General features: G+C 50.0%; 1 long non-coding RNA gene across 1 annotated transcript in view; it reads left to right on the forward strand.

The window, feature by feature from the left end:
• The window catches only part of LOC104877141, a 6,955-nt gene extending 2,494 nt beyond the window's left edge, over positions 1-4,461 (forward strand). The window contains exons 2-3 of the long non-coding RNA XR_784523.2: positions 1-4; positions 2,849-4,461. The exon at positions 1-4 is cut by the window's left edge and continues 98 nt beyond it. This is a non-coding gene — a long non-coding RNA (uncharacterized LOC104877141). The remainder of the gene's footprint in view (positions 5-2,848) is intronic.
• Positions 4,462-4,503: the final 42 nt, after the last annotated feature.

Consider the following 4,503-nt stretch of genomic DNA (forward strand, 5'->3'; position numbering starts at 1 on the left):
TGAAGTAAGTTCAAATTATCCCCTCTGCCTGTGGTTCTGGGGATTGAACCTTGCATGCACTCTGCCACTGGGTGACGTCCACAGCCCAATAATCATTCTCATCTTGAAGATGAGAAAATGAGGCCCATAGAAGGTAAGAAATTTGCCAGTAGTCCTTTAGCTACCATGAAGGAGTAGCAGTGGGGATCTAACTTCTCTTTCTCCAGACTCTTTCCAGTAGTCATGAGCTCTATCCCCAACCAGAGAGTAAGTCCCTTGAAGGCAGGGCTGGGCCCTGGAATCTTTTCTAGGTCTTCCCCTCACTGGAGCAGAGTGATGCGTTGATGTGTGGGGGGAAGAAGCCCTAATCCCAAGAGCTGACCCTGTCTCAGAGAATCAGGCAAATGCGCATCAGCGTGAGGGGCCAGGGTGAAGAGACACTGGGCCCTAAGCAGCGATGGACCCCAGTCTGCATGTCAGGCCAGCTCCTGGCTCCCAAGGATGTCACAACCACAGAGCTTCTCAGTCATGTTCTGGGTCTGAAACATTTGCCCTAATCTATCCCAACTCTTGGCTTTCTGCTTTCTGACTCATTTCCCCCTTTTAGTCTAGTCTTTCAATCTCTTGGCCTTCTGAAATTTTTCCCTCCTAGGACTTTCCTTCTCTTAATAATAATTTAGCATCTGCCTCTGGGAAGTTCTCTCAATGGCCTTGTCTTTTTTTTTTTTTTTTTTTTTTTTTTTTTTTTTTATTTTTCTTTTGTATCAGGAATCAAACTCAGGACCTTACACTTGCAAGGCAGGCAAGGTGCTACTGAGCTAACTCCCTTGTGCCCTTGCCCTTGTCTCTTTGACCTTTGTCCCTGAGTCCTGGACCTGGGTACAGCCACAAGTAGCTGAGAAATGGCTCATTCAAGGACTCAATCCTCTGTTCTTAGCTGGCAGAGGGCAGCTGTGGGCAGCTCTGAGAAAGGGGCCTTTTCACTTCATAGGCTGAGTATGCTTTATAGCCAGTAGCTGCCCAAGAGCACTAGCAAGGAGATGTTTTGTTGGTTTCTTCTCCTGCCTCCTGGTCTGGGATTTCCTGCAAATGCATCCCACCTCAAGCCCTGATCCCTTCTTTTCTCTATGGACCTCTTCCAGGAGGGTCTAGTGGCTCCCCTGGCCACCAAAATGTGAGCAACATGCCCATCATGCAGGTCCCCCTAGCACCTGGGATTGTCCCTCCATGGTGGCACCTGGCCCTCAGCATCATTTCTCATCTGCATGTCTCAGAGCTGTAAGACCTAAGAGGGCAGAGATTGTGTCTCTTGTTCACTTGTGTGTCTCCAGCACCTTGCTCAGTGCCCAGTAAAGTGCACACTGGGGACTTAATTAGCATGCATTGAGTTGGCCAGTCTCTGAGACTCCTCCTCTTCCCACCCACAGGGAAAGTGTTCCAAATCTGCCCATTCCTTACTCACATACCCTTCAGCTCTTTAGAAGGAACCCCATCCCACACCGTGCTCAAGACTTTTCAACTTGGGTGGGCCTCTCACAGGAAGGGTATGGGGGGGACCACTTCCCCCCATATCACATGTTCATTCGGTCACCACAACCCACCAACCTGCTGGGGACAAGGCTCATTCCTCCAGCTAGAGACCGGAACCTAGTAGGAGGCCTGCAGTGGGGCAGAGGGGGAGGGGGCCAAGAGATGTGCCCATGGGTGACCACGTGTTCCCAGGGTGGGAAACAAGATGGTACCCGCCATCAAGGCTGGGAACAAGAGAAGCCAGAAGAGGTGCCCACAGCCTTGTCCCAGACCTCTGGGGTGATGTGTTGTCACCAAAGGAATGGAAACCTGTACTTTGGGAGCTTGGAAGCCAGGGCTGGGTTTTTTGTGTTTTCTGTAATTATTTCCCTTTTGTTCTCCCTTAGTATTTAGTAAAGCCCTTTGTGAAGATGCCAGCTGGTCTCAGCTGTGCTAAGAGAAATGACAAGGGGACTCTGAGAATGTTGCTGGTGCTTTAATGGAGGGTCTAGCTTAGTGGTCAAAAAGTCAAGCACCTCCAAAGGACACAGGGAGGTCCTGGAGGCCACCTCACATCTAGACAGTATCCCTGACCTAAGTCTCTTTCTAGATTCTTCTGGGGTTCAGCCTCAACCCCTAGGCTTTACTGAAACCAAGGGGTCTAGAGGGCTGGCTGACCCTGCTGTTCTGAGGGGTCATTTGGATCTCAGTGGTGTGAGATCCAGAAGCCAAGCACCTGCTGTGCTCCATCTACCCAAGGGCATGGGGACCCTCTGCATTTGCTTGGCAAGCTGCTGTCGAGGAATTAGGGTAATGAGCTAGTGCTAGTAGCCACCCGCATTTCCTTCCTGCTGTCACAGCTCTGGGCCCTCTCTGAGTCTTGGTCTCCTGTAAGCCTGTGGCCTACTGTGGGTGGACACTCAGCCAGTCCCTTCCCACCTGCCTGGGACCTACTGCATCTATATTTCCTGCTATTATGTCTCTCTTCTCCGAAGCCCTGTTCATCCCCGTTTCATCTCTCAGCTGCTCTGGGGAGAGGGGCCAGAGACCGTCCCCTCTGGAACAATTGCCCCTTTCTCTCTGAGTGTAAGTGATACACGAGGAGGGGAAGCTATTTGGAACTAATCAGCAGTGATGTGGAACAGAGCCCACGAGAGCTCAGGGTATCCCGCTCTGGGCTACAGCTGGATGGCTGTGCTTCTCAGTCTCCTCGTGAGGACAGTAGGTCACCCCTTCCTCCACCCCCACTCTTTCTGGCAGGTGGCATCTCTGCTCTGTGCCAGACGTGTGCTTTGAATGCTCAATAGGTGGACACATCCCCTGCACCTTTGAGGGAAGTATTATTGTCCCCATGTTTCAGATGAGAACGTGGAGGCCCAGAGAGGGCAAGTGATTCACCCAAACTCCAACAGCCAACCAGCAGAAGAGGCAGAGAGAGGGATGACACCCCTGGGGCTAAACAAGGAGGCAGCCCTTGGGCCAGGATCAAGAGCCTGCTTCTTACTAGCTGTGTGCCCTCAGGCAAGTCTTTTCAGCTTTCTTCTTTTTCTGTTATTTTCTCCCATCTCAGAAGCTGGCTGTGTGGTTTAACTAAGAAAGAAAAAGTTGGCCACACAGCCCAGTTCTTTGTAAGTGCAGAATAATTTCAGCTATTATGATTATTTCCTGGAGAAGGAAGAAAGAGGTGGGCCAGCTGATCACCATCAAGCTTCAAGCAGACCCCATGAACTCACCAGCCAATTAAACTGTTCCAGAAGAGATGGGGCTTCTGCATTAATCCTCTGTCCTCCAAAGAATGGGTCCAACCTCACACACCTCCTTCTCCATGGAGTGAGGATTTGGGAGAAGATAGGAAAGAAGAGAGCCCCCATGTCAGTTGAGCCCTTTCTCTATACCAGGTGAGGTCAAAACATCTCACAACTGGTTATGGGTGAGCACCCCTTGAGGGCCTGCTTCTGTTCTACTTTAATGTGTCCCTTTGGAGTGTTGGTCCTTTGCTTGTCATCTGTGCTTCAGAGGGAGGCTGGGTGGGCAGGGCACTCAGGAGCCCCTCTTGGCCAACTCTAAGCTGCTGCTCATGAAGACTGGAGGCCCTGATGGACTGGCTGGTGCTAATGATGGGCAGGGGGGAACCTGGGCCTTTCGTGGGGCCTCCATTTGTCCAGCTGACTTAGTCCCAGCTCTGGGCACACCAATGCAGTGATGGCCCTCAGGGGCTTCCCATCCAGAGGGAAAGGCTCAACGCTGTCATAGACAACACCAAGTCTTCAAAGCCTCTGACAAAGACATGGAAGATCTCTAAGCCTCTGATGGCCTGTTTCTCAAGCACCTGAATGATGTGAAAGAATATTCTGGAGACTTCAGAGAAGGTCCAGAGAGGGAGCTGGAAAAGGGGTCAAGAAAGGCTTCATACAGAGGAAGAAATGAGTGTGTAGTATCTTACAAGAGGAACTGAAGTCATCAGAAAGAAAGAGTGTGGTTGTCAAGGAGAACAGCTTGACAGAGCATGGGTTATTTTAGGAACATGAGGACTCTGGTTAGTGCTAGACTATGTGAAGGTTAGAGGAGAGGCTGTGCCTGGAGGTGAGGCTGGAGGGTGAGGCTAGATGGGAAGTCTGGTTCAGATTGGGAAGCAACTGAATGCCATGCTGAGAATTTGTAGTTTATTCTGAGGGATGCAAGGAGCCACTGCAGGCTCTTGAGAAGGGGTGGGGCATGGCTAGATATATATTTTGGAGAAACAAGTCAGGGCAGCTGAAGGGTTGGGCCTAGAGGAAAGAAGATCAGATCTGTGGTTACTGCTGAGCTAAGAGTGACCTGAATCAAGACATCAGCCATGGAAAAAATCAGTGTGGCACTGATAAAAGTATTCATTTCTCAGCCTTATTAGGAACTGGATGTAACTAAGTTCTAAGAACCCTTAGAACTTCTGAGAGTTACATGTAAAAGTAGAAATGTTGGGTTAGACTTTTGGGAAGCATTCATCTTTTTTTTTTTTTTTTTTTTTTTTTCTAT

The sequence above is a fragment of the Fukomys damarensis genome, unplaced genomic scaffold (genome assembly GCF_012274545.1).
Source record: "Fukomys damarensis isolate Sample0158 unplaced genomic scaffold, DMR_v1.0_HiC HiC_scaffold_21, whole genome shotgun sequence".
NCBI lineage: Eukaryota > Metazoa > Chordata > Mammalia > Rodentia > Bathyergidae > Fukomys > Fukomys damarensis.